The sequence below is a fragment of the Arvicola amphibius genome, chromosome 12 (assembly GCF_903992535.2).
Source record: "Arvicola amphibius chromosome 12, mArvAmp1.2, whole genome shotgun sequence".
NCBI classification, from domain to species: domain Eukaryota; kingdom Metazoa; phylum Chordata; class Mammalia; order Rodentia; family Cricetidae; genus Arvicola; species Arvicola amphibius.
The window spans coordinates 23,845,770-23,865,734 of record NC_052058.2 but is presented as its reverse complement, the minus strand read 5'-3'; the positions used below and the strand labels follow the sequence as shown (position 1 = coordinate 23,865,734).

Below are 19,965 nucleotides of genomic sequence, written 5' to 3'. Positions count from 1 at the left end.
TGGAGGAACAAAAAGCAGAGAGGATCTGTTCATACAGAGTGCTGTGATGGCAGATACTTTTAATGGCACGTGTGTTGACTCATCTCACCCCACCACAGCTCCGTGAGAGGAGGAACACGGTTCAGTCACAGATAGAATGACCACAGCACCCGCTGATGAAGAACAGACCCAGGTGAACCAGGAGTTGGGCAGCTGTGGTGCATTTAGAACTGCAGAGCTCAGCAGCTATCTCCTGGAAGGTTAGTAATGACGGGGAGACAAACTCTGAAGAGGGTGAGCTCATGAGGCTCTGGAGAAAAGCCCTCTGGGCTAAAGAGGCGGGAAATGGCAGGCGGGGAATGGCAGCGCGCGCAGCACCACGGCTGCACCCCAAGTGTCCACGACAGTCATGGCATTGCAGGCGAGAAAGGAACGGAGGACAAGAGAAGCGGCAGAGTGCAGGTAGGATGAGGGAGGCGACTGTATAGCTCGGATGGCAGAAATGGGAAGCCAAACACCACAAAGCCTGTGACGGGGACTGCAAGAAGGCTGGTAAATCTGTCGAGAGGCAGAAGAGGAAGGAAGGCTAGAATGGAGAGTGAGTTCTTCACAACAGCTGTACCTCTGACACACCTAAGAACTTCCACAGAGAGGTGTCCAACAGGCAGCTGCAGATCCAAAGCAAGCACCTGAGAGGACTAGCAGGCCAGAGAGGCCAGTCTGTGAGAGAGACTTTTGAGAAGAATGGCCTGAAATCTAGGGCAGCCTGAGAAGGAAGGTGACAAGGAAGAAGGCCACTTAAAAGATAATGATTTCTGGGTACTGGCTATTAGTCACTGCTTGCAGAAGCTCTGGACCCTCCTCCCCACTTCCTGTATCACAGCCACACACTTGGCAAATGCTAAAGATTTGATCGGTTGCTATTCCTTCAAACTGCTCAACAGTAAAGCTATAAAAAGGTAAGATTCCCATGTGTCTAGTTCACTACTGAATTCTAATAGCCTTGCGTCTGACCTGCCCCTACATAAATATGTCATGCTTGTGGCATAAATAAGGGCAGAAGTGGGAAAACTTGGCTGATGGAAAGAAGAGAACTAGAGGTCATATTCCTGGCCCTATTCCATTTCTTCATACACACTGCCTCTCTCTACCCACACCTCTGCCCATTTCTCAGGGCAGTTCCCAGTTCTCAGGGCTGGAGAAGCCACCACTACACGATGCACACGTGTGTGTGTGCATGCCTGTGCGTGTGCGTGTGTGTATGTGGATGGGTGCAGAGAGGCCAAGCCACAGCCCCTCTTCACTAAGAGCCCACACTTCTCATTTACTGTGAACCTCCTGGCATGCAAATCAAAGATTCAATCCAGCAAGTCAGCCACCATACCAAGCATAAGATGTTTACTGGGGCCAGAGGAAAAAGCAACATTGCACCCTCTGGCTCCACAGATCTTGTACCGGAGTCAAATCCCTGGAATTAGTGTTCTGACCCCTCCACTAACATAACCATTTGCTTCTGGCAAATCAGGGAGGAGCCACTTACCCTTCCTAATCGTGTGAGCCAGTATCAGCAAATAACAGCACAGGCAGAATCTTGCTCTTGTCTAAAGCAAGTGGAGCCCAAGGCACCAGCAAAGATGAATTCTGCCAACATCTTTGAAGTCTTTGGATTTGTGTTAGCCAAGTTGTTGGTGGTTGTGATGGCTATTCTTGGTTGCCTAATTGACTACATCTGGAATTAACTAAACTCCAAAAATGGAGGGCTTACTAGTGAGGGTTTTGTTGTTGTTTTGTTTTGTTTTTGTTTTTGTTTTTGTTTTGCTTAATTTGTAGTAGGAAGATTCACTTCTAATCCAGATCTTGAGTCAGTAACACACACCTTTAATCCAGGCCATACCTTCAGCTGGAAGCCCATATAAGGACATGGAAGAAGGAAGCTTTTGGATTGGAGTATATAAAGCATATAGAAAATAAACACAGGCGAAGTCAGCATTCAGAGTTGCCCTCCCAACTCTATTCTGTGTCTCTTTCTATTTGTTTTGTATCTTTGTTTTTTCTGCCTAACATTTCTAATCCACACACCCCTACCCTGGAAAGTACGAACCCTTCAAGGCTGGACCCTGAGAGATGTTACCCCAATATGGGACCCAACAGGGTACCAACCGAAATCTTAAAATTTTTAAATGTGGGGAAATTAGAAAGAACAACAGCAGTTACAAAATAAGACAAATAACTGGCTTTCATGATTATCTGTTTGGAACCAGAGCCCCCAACAGGATTCCACATTGCAGATATATAGGATGGAGCCTAATCTGACTTCACAATGGGATTCAGACATATCTTATACACATGGAAGACTATTGAGATGGAATTTTCTAGAAATATGATGAAGAACTGAGAATGTTCAGGGGAAATTGCTAAATATATATATATATATATATATATATATATATATATATATATATATATCAAGGCCATAAGTCCGGGCTCTGTATGACCTGCCTTTGACTGACAGTGGGGTGATGACGTATTCATACATGCATACATACGTCCAGTGCTCTGGGGAGGAACCTTGTGATAAGAATGAAGATAATATATTTTATTGGAAACATAATCTGTACTGCCCTAAAGGGGGTACCTATATCACCCCCTCCAAGGCCCAGGAAACATTGTGGAAGAAGGCTCAGACAGACTGTAAGAGGCAGAGGATGGGAGGAGTACCATGAAACTCCCCTCTAGATGGGACATGGAAGCTACAATCATGAGCACACAGCAGCTCTGGATACTTTCAACACACCATCATGGATAAGTGAGGTGCTCATGAGACCCCGTCCCTTTCTGAGGAATTGCTGGGAGTTAATGGCTACCATGGTCACTTTTTGCAGTCTAATGAAGCTCCACAATCTTTGCTAGGAATGATATGATTAACACACAAAGAGCATGAGATTACAAAGACAATGAGTTAAACTGAAATGCAGTTATCAAAAAATATCAGAAATATGCATGGTACAGCAAGATGTGGGTAGCCTATCTAACAAGACCCAGTCAAGGATCTAATACCACAAAGTTTAAGCACCAGTACCTAAGAGATTAGCAACATTATAATGTGGTATGAAATATCTTTGACTTCTGATAATTGGAGGAAATACTTAATTTTGTTTACGGTTCAGAAATAATACCTAACCCTTTTTACAGTTAAACAATAATACCTAGCCCTTTTTATGATTAAAAATAATACCTAACTCTTTCTTTCAAAGGTCATAAATATTGATATGCCCGTCTTCAATTCTACCACCTTGACCTCTTGTGTGAATCTCAAATTTGAAGACCTTTACTTTATAGTCCATTTACTTCCCTGTCTCTAGACAAGTCCACACTTAACACTAGTAAATAAATATTAGGACTGGAAGCAAATTTAAAGTCTTACCAGAGGAGGAAAACCCAAAATATTCTGCAGCCACCTAACCCAAATCCTTGAACATTTTAGTTCCCTAAACATTTTTCTAAATTATATATTACTTAGATTCTGCTTATGTCTCATTTATAGTAAGGAAAAAACTGAATTAACCTAGAGTGAACTCAGTTTTGCCTTTCCACTATAAAAATTTTTACAGAGCAAATAATTTATAAAAACGAGGATCCAGGAAGGACTTGAAACATTTTAAGAAAGCAAACTGTTTCTAGACACTTCAGCCAGCCTCCCAGGTGCAATGGCCACATGTAGTGAATTAAAAGGCAGGGTACCAGATTTTCCAAAGGACATTCCCCCCACCCCAATTGGTGAATTTTCATGAAAAAATCTGAAATATATTACACTTGGTAATACTAGAAATGATTTAGTAAGTTGCTTGTATGAGAACAGAATTTTAACAAGATAAATATTAATTTAGTACAAACACGCCCTGATGGTTATCAGCTGAGTACTTACATTCAGTACTGCTCATAAAATCCTGTGCCTATCTGCATCCATTATCGAGACTGTGATGTGAGCACCCAATGGACCTGCCCTGCATCTCCCCGGGGATTTAAATTATGGAAGGTCTGTTCCCCAGTCCAGTGCCACTCCTGAAGGCATATGTGTCTACATGACATCCAACAGTGAGATGGTTGAAGTGTGTCCCCCACCTCAAGAAAGATTTGTTCAAGTCTTGACTCTGCCTGCAAATAGGACCTTGTTTGGAAATGGGGTCTTTACAGACATTCTGAAGATTCACCTTCTGAAGGAGACACTATCCAATGGATGTTTACAAAAGAAAACAGGCAACACACAGAGTGGAGGCTGGGTGAACACACAGGGAAGACTGGATGGGTGCAGGAGCAATGAGAAGCCTGAAAGTGAAGAGGGGCTATTTTCCTGAACCCTCCAGAGCACCCTGGGTACATCCCTGGACCCTCCAGAGCACCCTGGGTACATCCCTGGACCATCCAGAGCAACCTGGTTATCTCCCTGGACCCTCCAGGGCACCCTGGGTACCTCCTTGGACCCTCCAGGGCACCCTGGGTACCTCCCTGAACCCTCTAGGGCACCCTGGGCACCTCCCTGGCCCCTCCAGAGCAACCTGGTTATCTCCCTGGCCCCTCCAGAGCAACTTTGGCTCTGCTCACATCTTGGTTTTGCTTTTTCTCCAGAACTGTGAGGCTGTGAGTTTCTGCTTCCTTAACACTCAGCTTCCAGTAACTTGTTAGAGAATCCCTAGACAGCTAGTAGAAACAATCTAATCCATTGGTTTCTTTTTTCTTTCTTTCTTTTTAATTTCCTTCAGAATTATTTCTGCATCAGTCACAGGCTAAGGTTTCATGTGTCTGACATTCATGGGGCCTTACTTGGCATTTTAAAAATCAAAGACTAAGCTTGGATCTCCCTGCTACTGAACCTTCATTTTGGGTGGCTTGTCCGTAAAACTTTGTAACAGGCTTTTGGCCATGGATTATTAGTCACCAACTGATTTACTAAATATTGAATTAAGCTAGTGTTTTTCTTGATTTCTGAATTTTTGCTTTGGCATTTTTAAGCCTTTACCCAAGGCACCTGAGTCACCCACTGACTTGTCCCCAGTCCCATCCCTGTCTCCCTAAGATTCCCTCTACCTATTAGTTTTCATTTTGTCCACAGTAACTAGCCTCCCTCCCATGCCCTTGACCTCTGGATGATAATGCTCTGTCTCGGGTGGGTGACAACTGATCGCATCTGTGAATCTTAATAATGAAGCTGGAATTTCTGGTAGAGAATTGAGGAAAGTGCCAGTTAAAGCTGACCCTAGCGGGATGCCTACAGGCCCACCCTAGACACTTCCGTTGAGGATGGAAGTTGTTGGTATGGGCATCCTTTGACATTCTCCTGCTACACTTATGCAATCTAAGCCACGCTCACCTTTGGGCTATCAACTGGAGAACTGCAAAAGAGACGGCCACTAGTTGAAGGCCCAGTCATCCCACACTGGCCCCTCTCTCGCCACTGCTCCAACTACACCTTTCAAATGTATTTGGCCTTGAGATTTGGGGGTTTGTGTGTATTTTGTGTGGCCCTCTCTTCATTGTTTTGGATTTATTTCAATAAAACCCCTCATGGTTTTATTGAAGGAAGATCAAAGGAGCTCTGAGACACTGTTCAAATCTTCAGGAAACCTGGGGTCTGACCCAGTCTAGCCATGTCCTGTGTGTGTCCCCAGGAGGCCACTCCACCCCCGTCCTGTCACTTTTACTCGATTTTCTTCCCCTGTAAACGGAGTAACGATCTCTGTCCTTCTTTCTTAAAGTGTTTGAGTCAAGAGACTAGTAAGTGCTCAGTCACTTTGTTAACAAAGCGAGCTCTACCCCAAGGCTTGCAAACGCATAAGTGTACAGAGGATCACAAGACTACGTTTGTAAATGCCAAACACTCCTAGGTAGCGACAGGGGATAGATTATGGTACACCCAAAGAGTAAGTAATTTTGTCTTCATTCAAACAATTGTTGATTTGGAGAGGGAAACAGAGACAGAGAAGTTTTTCTTTTTAAAATAGCATATGTAAGCCAGGCGGTGGTGGTGCACGCCTTTAATCCCAGCACTCGGGAGGCAGAGGCAGACGGATCTCTGTGAGTTCGAGACCAGCCTGGTCTACAAGAGCTAGCTCCAGGACAGGCTCTAAAGCTGCAGAGAAACCCTGTCTTGAAAAAAAACAAAAAAAAAGTAGCATATGTACACAAAGCTATAATCTATGTACCTTATATGCTGGGGACTGTAAGGTTAAGGCAAGCAGCCACCTCTGCAGCGTTAGAGAAGAGGGCTAGGGAAAGGAATGTTACTTCCCATTGTGTTTTTTAAGTGGTGGGCTAAGGTTAGTGTAACAGGGATTTGGGTGTCTTTAAACACCGCCACCCCAGGAAAAAACCTAAAGGAAGTAAAATGCTACCGAAGTACCAGTTCTCCAGCTGCAATCATGTGCCAGCTGACACACCATTCTCCTTAAGGCAAGAATGCTTTTAACAGCATTGAGGATTAACCCAGGGTGCCATGCAAGCTGGACAAATACTCTACTATTGAACTAGCTCCCTGGTCTTCCTTTTACTTTTTATTATGAGAAAGGAGTTCACGAGCCTGTCCCAGGCTGGTCTTGAACTCACTCTGTAGCCCACTCAGGGCCTTAAACTTGTGATCCTCCTCCTGGGCCTCCAGAGTAGGAGTGTCTGGGCTTCCCAAATACACCCCACTAAGTAATTCTCTTCCCAAGCACACCCGCTAAGTAATTCTCTTCCTCTGTGCACGCACAAATGCACACGCTCTTAAACAACTCGAAGAACTAACCTTGCAGTGGTTAAGATTTATACTAGCAAATCAAAGCAATGACCCATCACCACCCACAGTGGTGCGGAACCCTCTCCGTATTCCACACTACCCCTGCTGCCGTCAAAGTTGCTCATCCTTTGTCTGCTGCCCATTCGTCCATCGTACAAACACTTAAGGAATGCCCGCCATGTGTTTTGCATCGATTGCACTTGGTTCCAGAAAGGCAAACAAGAAAAGATCTCTATACTTAAGCAAGTTGAAGTCTTCTGTGCTGCTAAAGAAATGGAAGATTTAGGGATGTTGCCTCACTGCCCTAAAGACCATTCAGTTAGCTCCTCCCACCCCACGGTGTTGAATTCTTATTCAGATTATATTGTCTGTTATACTCTTGGCATGTGCTGTGATTTTTAATAAAAAACAGTGTATGCGAGTGGCCAGAATTTCATACATGGCCACTGTTAATTGAAACCACTGGGACTAGAACAAGAAGGAAATGGAACACGACGCAGGAAGTGCGGCATTGGAGAGGTGGAAGGGAAAGGCCACTTCAGGCACAGCCATAGCCTGTGAGGAGGCACAGATGGGGGAGGGGCATAGGTAGAAACAGGGGTCACAAAGCCCGAGGACTGTCGGGAATCCTGGAGACACTCCTCAGACTCCCTGTCTCACAGGTACACTGTGCGTGATCCGAGAAGGAACTGGCCTGCCAGGACCACAGGGCCGAGCCAACCTGGTCATGCTGAAATTAGTAATGGACCACTTTACCATGCTGAACACATGTCCTGGGGATGTGTTGCCCCCAAGAACAAAGGCAAGTTCCAATATGGGAAGCAGGGCACAGTCGAAAGATCGAATCTGAAAGAGCTTTGGAGAAAAGACGCGGAGGGAACTGAGGGGGTTGACATTGGAAAGACCAGCTGGGATTCAGTTCTGAAGACTGTGGACATCGGTCCAAGGAATGTGGGCCTGGTTTTCCTTGGAAGGCACAGAGCACTCCATAGGTTTGAGCAGAGCCCAAATAGAAACTCTGCACTCTGTGCTGTTTTTGTTGTTATTGTTGTTGTTGTCACTGTTTGGCTAGGATTGGATTGATTTGTGGAAAGAATCTAACTTTGAGCAAGGAAGATCTTTCAGAAGATCTTTAAAAAGAAAAAGTTCTCAGAATACAAAGAAAAGAAGAAAATTCTCTAGGATTTTGTGTATTCTCTCTAGGAAGAGAAAGGACACTTGCATCACATCTTCCTGTCTTCAAAAGTTACATAAGGTTATGCGGTCCTTTTACTTCCTTTTCCCATATAAAACTAATTTATGCACATTTATGACAGTTTAATTACATAAAGAACTAAAGATGTATCCCTAGTCTTCATCACACTTAACTGTGATGGCTAATCTTAATTCTCAACTTGACACACCCAAGAAGGAACCTCAACAGAGAAACTGCCTCCATCCCATTGAGCTATGGGCATGCCTGTGGGGCATTTTCTTGATTGCTAATCGATGCCGAAGAGCCCAGCATATTGTGATCAGTGCCCCTCCGGAGCAGGTGGTCCTATGAGGTCTAAAAATGGTATCCGAACATGAGCCTGGGAAGAAAACAGGAAGCAGTGTTCCTCCATGGCTTCTCCATGGCTCCCTCTAGCTTCCTGCCTTGAGTTCCTGCCCTGGCTTCCCTCAGTGATGGACTCTAACCTGTAGGCTTAATAAATCCTTTCCTCCCCAACTTGCTTTTGGTCATGATGTTTTATTATAGCAGTAGGAAAGCAAAGTAGAACACTAGCATTTGGAGAAATCTATGCATTGATTTTGTACTTTTTATATAACTTCATTGTTTCTATTTTTATGTCATATAATGCGACAAGAATCTTGTATTATCTCACACTCAGAGGGACTATCATTGAAAGGTCTCTCTCTCTCTCTCTCTCACACACACACACAACTTACACAACTCAAAATTGGTCATTTATATTATTCCTTTATATATTTTATAAATTTATAATTTATATTACAATTTATAAATGTTGTTATAAGTGTCTTTATGTATAAAGCTTTCTTCTACAAGAGTGCTTTCTTAATGCATTTATAAAACTAAAATTCTTTAATCACACAGTACGGACACTTTTTAAGGTCATTCATATATCTTGTCTGGTTGATTTCCACTTTTTACCATTTAATCCATTAAAAATATAAAATTCTAGAAAGAATCAGAGCATTTATTGAATGAAAGTAGCTTCTATTTCAAGAGTCTTTTATTAATTAATAAATAGTCCCTATGTAAAGAAAAGAAAAAAAAATCTCCATAAAATTAGCTCCTGGTGGGGGAGGGGTAGCTGGGTTAGCTTTCTCTCTCACTCCTTGGCTGTTCTTTGCATCCCCATGTTCTTCTGTCTTCCCATCAGTATTACATCACCGTTCTTTTCTCAGAGGCCATGCCAGCCTCTAGGACTTATGGGGGGGAATTCCACTGCGAATTTACCAGCACAGTGCCCAAGTGTTCATCCTGAGACTTCCGCATCCTTGCCTAAGGCTTTGAAAACTACAATTTTGCAACAAAAAAGAGTAATGGTGCTTTCCTGATCCTCATGGCTTCTGCGTTTCCGCACTATCTCCCCTTGGGTGCAATCACTGTCTCGTTCTGGAGCCACAGGAGGCTGGCCTCTGTCCATCCCAGAACTGGTACATCTGTAGTCACCATCTTCCAGAGCAGCCAAAGCCCCTTCCTCTCTCTTCTGATTGGCATTGTTTGGCTGCAAGCCCCCTCGTTCTCTCACTGGGCACCATTCAGGCATCTGCAGCTCCTAGTTACCTTCCCCTTCGGTCTTTCTTACACATTGTCTTACACAAGTCTCCCTACAGCAATATTGATAACATCTCACAGTGGATCTCAGATGCCAATTCCTTGTCACCTACATGGAAACAAAGGTCTAATATTTTGCAGTGATTTCGTGAAAAACAAAAATCATATGCTTTTAGATGAGTAAGCCACAACATGAAACAATATAGGATCTGTAGGATGAGGTCTTCCAGATATAAGGAATGTCAAATTCCTTAAGGAAGTCCCTGAGGGCTTCCTGGAAGAGGTCAAGTGGTTTTCTATGCAAGGAGTTTTAGTTCATGTCAACAATCTCTCAGATATATCTGAGTCGGATTCTACAGCTGAGGAAGAAAGAGGGCTCTCCACTCGTGCCTAGTTCACCTTCTCAAAACATCCTTTGTGTGGTATGCTACATAGACAGAGAAAAAAGGAATTTAAAGTCCCAGGGTTATAGCAGATTGCCACAGAATCGAACATGCTGAACCTCTTGGACTCCAGGTAATCCTGCCTCCTATGCCTACCTCCTTCGAAATTCTGTTCTAGAAGAAAAGCCAGGTTAGGACGAATACTCAAGACTTGCAGATCGGAGCAGAGTGACTCTTTGGAGCCCTTCCGCCCCTACCTCCCACAACCTCTGGACTTCATTGTGTCTGTGGAACAGATGCCTGGTTGAAGCTTCTGCTGTTCCTGGCCCTAAACCCTGTCTTCTGTCGTTGTGTGCAGTCTCGTATGCTTGGCGCACACAAGCAGCTATTCTAGGAAGTGTGGGTGCCATCATCTCACAATCCAAAAACCTCAGAGAAGACACAGGTGGCGCAATTCTTCCTGGGAAATTTAAAGAAGGAAACATCTGAATCTGACTGTTTCTTCCTTTGTATTAGTGTGTGGTGGGGTGGGGTGGTGTGTGTGTGTGCACGCGCGTACGGGTACGTGCACGCATGACTTGGCATACACGTGTCTCTGCACATATGTAGATATTAAAGGACAGCTTTTGGAAGTCAGTACTCTCCTTCCACTGGGGCTTCTGAGGATCAAACCGAGGTTATCAAACGTGCATGGCAGATGCTTTTATCCACCGAGTTCAAGCATACTTCTCAGAGTTTCTTCTGAAACTCTGTGATCTGTGTGCTGGGAAGCAGGGATTTAGACTAGCTTCAGGCTTGAGTATTAATTCCGTGGCCATTGCCAGTGTGGAATGCTTAACGTTATTCCCCACAATCCATAATTGGGGTTAAAATATTCAATATGGGCCAGGCGATGGTGGCACACGCCTTTAATCCCAGCACTTGGGAGGCAGAGGCAGGCGAATCTCTGTGAGTTCGAGACCAGCCTGCTCTACAAGAGCTAGTTCCAGGACAGGCTCCAAAGCCACAGAGAAACCCTGTCTCGAAAAACAAAAAACAAAAAAAACAAAAAAAAAAAAAAATTCAATATGGTATGAAAAGGTGTAAGACTTTGAGAGCTGAAACTATGAAAATAAGATTTCTTGCTAGCAGTCCACATTCCGTTCAGAGAGCAATAGAGTTTATAGCTGATTCTTAAATAAAGATCAAATCAAAGCTAGCAGATTTGAAATCTTAGAAAACACTAGCTCAAAGTATGCTTCCATATATAGTGTCAGGCCCAAAGGATAGTATTTCCCCCCAAAGTTTATTTTTATGACATCTCAGACGTCACTCAGGACTACCTGCACTCAACAAGACAGATGCCAGGAATAAACATCTCTAGAAGTAAAGGCCCGGCCCGCCCCCCCCCCCCGCAACACACACACACACACAGAGCAGGGACAGTACAAATGCTGAGTCCCCAAGATGCCATCCAGATGGCCTATCCCAGCCAGCAGTCAGGGCTCTGCTCCTCCTGGCAGCTGCTCTTCTTTGCAACCTTATCCACCACTCCTCCACCCACCTTCTGCTCCAACTAGTCTGCTATTTCCTCTCTCTTCTCCACCTCACGTGCCCAGCCAGTTCTCTCTGGGTCCTTGCGGCCTAAGTCAGCTCCAACAATAACAACTGACCGTGCTCTCCCTTCTACATGTTGAATTCCTCCCTAGCTCCAAGGTTTGGCTCAAGCTCCATGCCTTTCAAGTGCAGGGCATTTCTTCTATTATATTTCAGAAAGAAGTGCCACTGTAGCCTTCTTTCCACCTTCGCCATCCTCTTGAGTAGATATAGTCTCTCTGTCACTCTCTGTCTCTGTCTCTCTGTCTCTCTCTCCCTTTCTACCCATGAATAGCTTATCTGGGGTTGTCTCTTAGGTACATAGTTCAATGTCTTCCCCTTCCAACTACTTCCACTATTCCTCGAACATCGCAGACGCCCAATAAACATTCCCATTTTACTGAGTAAAAATATCATCCAAAGTTCATGAATCTCCACAACAAAGCACTTACTAACCTCCAGCCCACCAGGCCTCTCCTTCTGTTGCGGACATCCGTCCTGAGCTGACACTTTTCAGAGCATTGCTGGAGCTGTGTATCAGAAATGCCTAAACCAGGGAGTGTTTTACCTCCATTTCCCTCTGACGAATTTGCTTTCCTCCATTTCTAGGAATAAACATCTCTAGAAGTAAAGTCACTGCCCCCCCACCCGCAACACACACACACAGAGCAGAGACAGTACAAATGCTGAGTCTCTGGTGGCACATTTATGACAGCTGTGGATCCTCTAGTTAGCTACTTCTCCCAATTCCACCTTTTTCTGAAATCATCCTGACTTGGATCTTCATCCACAAAACCACAGTGTTTCATCTCAGTCACAATTTACACAGGAGCCTGCAGGTGGCTGTTTCTAGTCGACCTTCAGCCATTCCCACTTCCAACACCCCAAGCAGTGCTGTCTTCATGTCCTCCAAGATACACGGGGCCACTGTCTCCCATCACAGATGAATGAAACGGGAACAGACCGTACCTAGGTCTCTGTGATGGGAAAGAGCTTCTAAGTCATGCAGGGAAAAAAATCAAGCTGCAGTTGAAAATTCAAGGAAAAATTCTTGTTGGCAGAACTCTCAACCAGAGATGATGCAACTGTGTCAGTCTGCTTGGAGCTTAACAAGGGTCAGTTTCCTGCTCCGTTATTAGTAAAATGACCGAATAGTCGGCATCCATACTGAAACAGGCAGGAAGAAGCGCTGTCAGTGGGTCCCCAGTGGACATTAGCGCTCTCAAGGAGAGAATGCCAATTGTTCCAGAACCTGGGTGTTTGAGATGTATATATAATGTAGGTATAATTGGCCACCGTGTCTTCCTCTCACCTCTCCTCTCTCTTCTCTCTTCCTCTGTCTGCTCACTTTCCCCCCATGTCTCCCATTTTCTACTCTGTCCTTTCTCCTGATTCTAATTTGCCCACTGTCTCCCTCCACTATCTACCCCCACCCAATAGCTCTCCTGTTGTTTCTGGTAGCTCAAAAGAACTTGAACTGGTAACAAAAAGGGCTGGTACCTGAAGGAACCAGCATACTTCCTATAACTCCCAGTGCATCACCGTGAAAGGGTTAGGGGTTGGGAGGACGACAAACCAAGCTTTATGTTGCAGGGATATATTTAGCCCATGACTTCCATATTGAAATCATGGATTCTGGAAATAGTTATTTCAGATGGATAGTAGAGGAAATAAGACCACAATGATAGCCTCTCAAAGGTAGAAAAGGCTGATTCGTAGATAAATAATGCTTGAAAATCTAATGGAACAGGGAAAACCTGTAATAACTTCTGATTAGTGGCTAAGCATAGCTTTGAATTATTCATTCTGAAATATGAACTGTGAAGGTTCTGGTTCAGAGTTTGTCAAAGGAAGAAGAAAAGAAAGGGGAGCAGGAAGGAGACCAATAAGACAATCTGGGGAAAGAGTTCTTTAAACAATGACTGATCACCACAGAAAGGAGGAGTCCGCTTGGTCAGAAACAGACAACTGCACATAGTCAAGAATCCCAGTGACAAAATAAAAATCTCCTGAGAGGAAAAAAAAAACACTGAATTTTCCCTGTCTCCAGGAATCATTTGCCTCCCATTTCCTACACAATGCGCTCAGTCATTCACATACTCAAAACATTCCAGAAACAGTACCAGACACAGGCAAGTCTAAGGCAAGCCAGGAATCCTCACTGAAAAGCCTTCAAGTGCCCGGCAAAGATACAGGCATGAAGCAGCTGGTGCATCTTAGATCAGTGAGCTCCAGGGTAGGGAGGGCTCAGGACCAAGGCTGTCAGGGCAGCAAGTCTTCACAGAGCAGCCTCCATGGGCCAGCCCCTGTGCAAGGTCCTGAAGACATGGTTGCAGGCATGAAGAAGACAAGATTCTGTTATCGGTGAGCTCTATAACAGAAAGGTCTCAGATCCAGGAAGCTGCCAGACTGCTAGGTTCTGCGGTAAGATCTGACCTGCCCAAAGGGTGAGGTGAGAAGATTCACAGAGATCAGACATTACCGCCTACAGACTTCCTTGACATATGGGAAACTCCTGGTGAAATCTCTACAGTGTAAGCATGCTTCTCTCTCTGCTTCAAGTCTTGGCTCAGTATACAAATTTTCCCTGTCTCTGAGGTAGGCATTTGCAGTTATTTATTCCTCTAAAACTATTTTACAGGTTACTGCTCTAGATCCCAGTTGGGGCGGTTCTAAGTATTGTTTTTCTATAAGTCATTTCAAATTACTGTTGAAAGAAAACAAATCATAAGAAGTGATGAGGTTGTGATATTAGAAAACACAGCCAGGAACCCAACACTCCCTTGAGCACTAGGACGGGCCAGCCCAGCATTAACCAAGATAGATGGCGTTTCCATGTGAGCCACACCCCGGCTGTGCTTACCTCCAATATCATGTGTCAACAAAGCTACAGTGACAGACTACTCACTTCAGTGGGTGTAGAGCATCCTCTGTAGGACAGAACCCTCCAAAACAGAAGGCCCCTGCTCCTCTTCAGTTATTTTAGCTTCTTAAGAGAATCCAAGCAACAAGCCCCAGAACTTTCTAGAGCATCGAATGTCAGGCCACTTGTAGATTTCCCTTGATGGAAAGAAGAAGAGGAAAAGCAATATTTTATTAGAACCTTTTGTTTTATTTGCATTTTGCTCCTGCTTAGCATCCCCATCTGCAGTACACAGCAAAGCTTCCAAGCAGCTAAGGCTCTCTGATGGGACTGGGCACGTCCCAGAGAACCTCAAGGGAGTTTCATTTCTATCTCCTGATATTGACTGATTTTTAAATTAAAACAGAGCATTGTAACTTTATTATATTCCTTGAGGACAATTACGCTAACATAAATATGAATTGCTGTGAGAAACAAATTTTCCCAGGAAAGTCTGTGAGAAGAACGACATCATTTTACATGCTTTGAGATCCCAAACATCTGACCTCTCCAAAAACAGCTGGATTATCATATCTGCTTCTGGATTCAATTTGGTGCAGTATCATGTGTCAGTTAACCTCTGGAAAGCTCCTCCGTGTACTCACAGGAGAATGAGGGAGGAGAAAGCAAAAGACATCTTGGCACTATCATGAGAATAACTATCACATGGATCTCCAAATGAGTCTCAAGGACTCGAAGTGATCCCATACGGCATCCCATGTGATAAATCTCACGTGTACCTCAGACTCTGCCTTAGATGTAACTGGTTATCTGTTCTGAATAGTTGTCTAGGAATACTCTACATATATGTAGACTATATATACATATAACTGTATATATATATGCTTGCTAAGAATGTATAGATCTAAATTTATAAGGTAGAGGACAGAAAACTGCATTTCACTTGGTTCTTCTGTTTTACAAGTTGGTGCAAGTTCTAAATCAGCCTCCTTTGTAGTTGTATCTCTTTCCATTGATCCCTTGTGTCCCACTGAATAAATATGAACACACACACACACACACACACACACACACACACACACACACACACATGCCTGTATGAACCCTATGTGGTATCTATTGTTTGGGAGGGTTACAGAATGATACATAGCATCATTTCCTAATAGACACAGAGTGGCCACACCAAGGAAGAATAGATGCTATGTAACTAAAGACAGTTTTCCTTCATCTTCTGGTTTCCTAACAAAGCACACAGCTGAAAACTTCAACAGCTAAACTTCGCCTTAGATCTCTGTCATTCCACAGCAGGGCTTCTTGCTAGAAAGGCATGTCTTAAGATGGGGGCTGAGTGAACAGGGCTGTTTATGAACAGCAGTCTCTCTGGAGACATTCTCTCCTATCAGCCTCATGTTGACAGCGGGCAGAACAACGTCCTACTTCTCAAAGTGCTTTCCCTGAAGTACTGAGATGGCAAATGGGTAATCCTGTTGGCTCACAACTTTCCTGATATAGAAGCTAAGGAAGCACCAACTCCTCCGGTTAACAGGGTGTACACTGAATGCCCCAGATGTTAAACTCTGCACACATCATCAGGGTGGCAGAACGGAGGTAAAGTGTGATGCTGTCTTAGTTCTATTGCTGCAGTGAAATATGAACAAAAATCAAGTTGGGCAGAAAGGGTTTATTTGGATCAAGCTTCTAGTTCATAGTCCATCATTGGAGGAAGTCAGAACAGGAACTCAAGCAGGACAGGAACCTGGAGGCGGGGACTGATTTAGAGGCCATGGAAGGTGCTGCTTACTGGCTTGCTTTCCGTGACTTGCTCAGCCTGGTTTCTTACAGAACCCAGGACCATCAGTCCAGGGATGGCACCACTCACCAACAGCTGAGCCCTCCCCCACTGGTCCTTAACTGAGAAAGAACACCTTACAGCTGGATCTCATGGAGGGGTTTCCTCGGCCGAGGTTCCTTCCTCTCTGATGAATCAAGCTTGTATCAGGTTGACACACAACCAGCTAGTCCAGACATCCTGTGACCTCACACATGCAGCATGACGAAATGGCATGGCACATGAGCAACCCTTATACACAAACACATACACACAATAATAATAATAATAAATAATTGAAAATTAAACCATTATAAAACTAATGGGGAGATGAAGTCTAAGAAGCCTGAGATCAGAAACATATTTTCTTTCTTTCTTTCCTTCTTTCTTTCTTTCTTTCTTTCTTTCTTTCTTCCTTTCTTTTTCTGAAGCTGGGAAAACTAAAGGAAGTCTTCTCTGTTCATAAAGAGAGACTGAAAATAAAGAATTTTGTTTCTCATGGAGAGAAAAAATAGATATTGCCTGTAGAGAGGCAGAAAATTGAGCCTGACATTCAGGTGAGTGTGGTGCTGTCCGTTAATGGATTAATCAACCACCTAAGGCAGAAACAGACATGGAAGTGGGTGAGACCATCTCAGAAGGTAAAACAGTCTTGGGGTCCACTTGACCTGGGTCAGCAGGGAAAGAATAGTACCCATGTGTCCTCTGACCCAACACAACTTTCTTAATTTTGCAGATGAACCCCAAACCCAGAAGGCTAATTTATTATCCAACAGCTCAGAAGATCTGAGAGAGTGAGTCAGCAGTGCCCGCCCTGAGCAGACAATCAGCTCAAGGGCTCCACCCATATCTTACCATTGTACCTCCCCTTCCTGTTTCCACCTCCAGTTATTACAGAGAAGAAAAGTCACAGTTTTCTTCCCTCTGCTGCACGTACCCATCACCTCAGACTTCTGGACTTGAAAGGACCTTAATCTAAGAGAAAAAACCCACGGAAACCAGGATTGAGAGGTTGAGAGGAGCCCAGTGACTTGCCACAGGTTGTCAGCAGATTCCAGACCCAAATCCCAGCCTCTTGTTTCTTTCCTTTACACTACAAATTCCTGGTGTAAGAGGCTGTCTTTGTTAGGACTTCTATTTCTGTGAAGAGACACCGTGACCACAGCAACTTTCATAAAGAGAAACAATTGAGTGGCTTGCAGTTCTAGAGGGTTAGTCCATTGTCATCATGGTGCCACAAGGTGGTGCTGGAGACGGAACTGAGAGTCATATATCTTGACTTGCAGGCAATAGGAAGTGGTCTGTCTCAGTGCAGGTAGCTTGAGCAAAAGAGACTTCAAAGCTTGCCCCCACAGTGACACACATCTTCCTACAAGGCCAGACCTACTCCAACAAAGCTACACCTCCTAATAGTGCCAATCATTGGTGGGGGGGTGGCATTTTTTTTCAAACCACCAAAGAGGCTTACTTCTAAGATGTACTCTCCAGTGCCTAATAGCTCCGAAAGTATGTTCTGTATTCCTCTTCCCTTGAGGTGTCCCTTCCCAAAAGAGCTCATGGTTCATTAAGCTTGTTGAAGTGCTACCATCTACCCTCTCTGTGATAAAAAAAACACTCTGTGGGGTAGGGTATAGGTATACTGTAAGTGTTTCTCTGTGTGTACGCATTCATGTGCATGTAGGTGCATGTAAAAGTCAGAGGTCAGTATTGGCTGTCTTTCTTAAAGTGGTCTGTTTTTGAGATAGTCATTGAATCTGGAACACCCTGATGTGGCTAGACCAGCTGACCAGTAAGCTGCAAGGATTCTGTCTCTGCCACCCCAGTGCTGATAGTGTAGGCATCTGCCACCATGATGCTTTTTATGTGGGTGTTAAGAGATCCAAGCCCAGATCCTCATGCTTGCACATCAGCACGTTACCAACTGAGTCAACTCCCTGGCCCCATGGCAACACTTTGCTATCATATGAAAAGAAAAAAACCTATAAGATAATCTAAAGTAGTTTCCAAATTTACTTGACCACAGGACTCTCATTTTCCCCTGCTGCTTTATCTACTAACTTGAGTCAAATTTCCAAAGGCTGAACTTTGAAAAACTTAATCAGAGTCTCATTACCAAGAATTCTCAAATAAAACATCTCCATGAAGTTGTCTTCTTGGTGAGGACCTAGTAGGGAAGCCAGGAGACACAAGCAAAGTAAAGTGAAGCAGTGGTCACCATCTGTCCCAGAGCCGTGTGCACTGCCAGCAGCCAAGAGTGAGATGGCCACACACACTGTCATCTGGAACTCTGGTCCTAGGCTAAAGACACTCAACCCCAGCCACAGGTTCCCATATCCTCAACATCAGCTATTGTGAGTTTCCTTCTACTTCTGTTCTCTGTTAGTAGAGACGCTGTCATGCCAGGTCCTTCCACATCTGCTATCGCTTTTCACCATCCTGATCCAAAACCTCTGGACTTACAGTCATGCCTGGACCTCTGAAAGAAGCTTGCTAATGAATGTCCCCACCTGACTCCTCCTCCCCTTCAATTCTCCTTACAAGATGCCATCCTGTTAACCTTCCTAAGCAATGTAACATTGCGTTTACTTTCGGAGACATGAAATGCTCAAGTCTCTGCAGCAACTGATGTCTCTTGCTGATGTCCTAAGTTATAACTGTGCAACACAGCACAATCCATGCTCCCCCAGCAGGTTCCTCATCACCCTGGGCTCATCCACCACTGCCACCCTCATCGCCCATGCAGTGAGAGTGTTCAGCCTCTGTTGTTCCTGTCTCCCAGATTCCTTCTGGTTCTTACCTTCCTGCCTCTACCACCAGTCCTGAGGCGGAACAAGCATCCCACTCGCTCCTACTCTCATGGCTATGGAATCCTACGTGTGCACGTCTTGCTCTTTGACTGGATTCTTGCATCCCCTCACTCATAGGAAGCTTGGGAAGGGAAAACATCAGGCATCGCTAAGTGTGCTTAGCAAGTATTCAGAAATTTCTCTTGTTGGATAAAGGAATCCATATTTATCTCATGACTATAAGTTAAGCACACAAGTTTAAGCCTACAAAACTTCAAAGCAAGAAGTGGGAAAACTAACTGCTTTTGAGGATACAGAAACTTTTGTAACAGATCTTTCTAGTTAAACTGACCTTAAATTTTGAAAATAATGAGAAAACCTATTCTATGTCATCTTAGCAGATCCAGGGAATGCCACCAATCTTCATAAAGACAGAGCTGAGCTGCCAGCCATTTCCCTACCAGCTTCTCGCTGTGCTCCAAGGGGAGGAGTCTAGGATGGGTGAGGTGGGCTAGCCAGTGAGTACCAGGACTGCACCAGTCTCCTCCCCAGCACTGTGAGGACAAGTGCACACCAGTGGACTTGACCTTCTTATGTGGCTCCTGGATATTGAACTCAGGTCCTGCTTATGTGGCAAGCACATTATTGGACGAGCCACCTCTCCATTCACTAGCACAACTGCGTTAGAATTAACCCCAAATATGCTTTGTTTTTTTTTTTAAACTGGGCCAGTCTTTTATCTGGTTTTCAAAATTCAATATACTTCAGAATCACCTGTAATTGCTCTTGGAGAGGGACACCTAATGTTAACCTCTGCCATCCACATACATGCACACACATGAACAGGCATGCGCGCGCGCACACACACACACACACACACACACACACACAAAGTCATTATGCTTACTTGCAATAAAAGACTCACAGTGGCCAGACAGTGGTGGCAGAGGCTCTGTAAATTCGAGGCCAGCCTGGTCTATGGAGTGAGTTCCAG

The 19,965-nt window shown here is 44.4% G+C and overlaps 1 protein-coding gene across 3 annotated transcripts in view; it reads right to left on the bottom strand.

Annotated features, from left to right (window-relative positions):
* Positions 1–19,965, bottom strand: part of Ddr2 (discoidin domain receptor tyrosine kinase 2) — a 125,443-nt gene that overhangs the window by 91,652 nt on the left and 13,826 nt on the right. For all 3 annotated transcript variants that reach the window (XM_038350053.1, XM_038350055.1, XM_038350052.1), the window contains exon 2: positions 14,403–14,554. The gene's annotated coding sequence lies outside the window, so the exon portion shown is untranslated. The remainder of the gene's footprint in view (positions 1–14,402; positions 14,555–19,965) is intronic.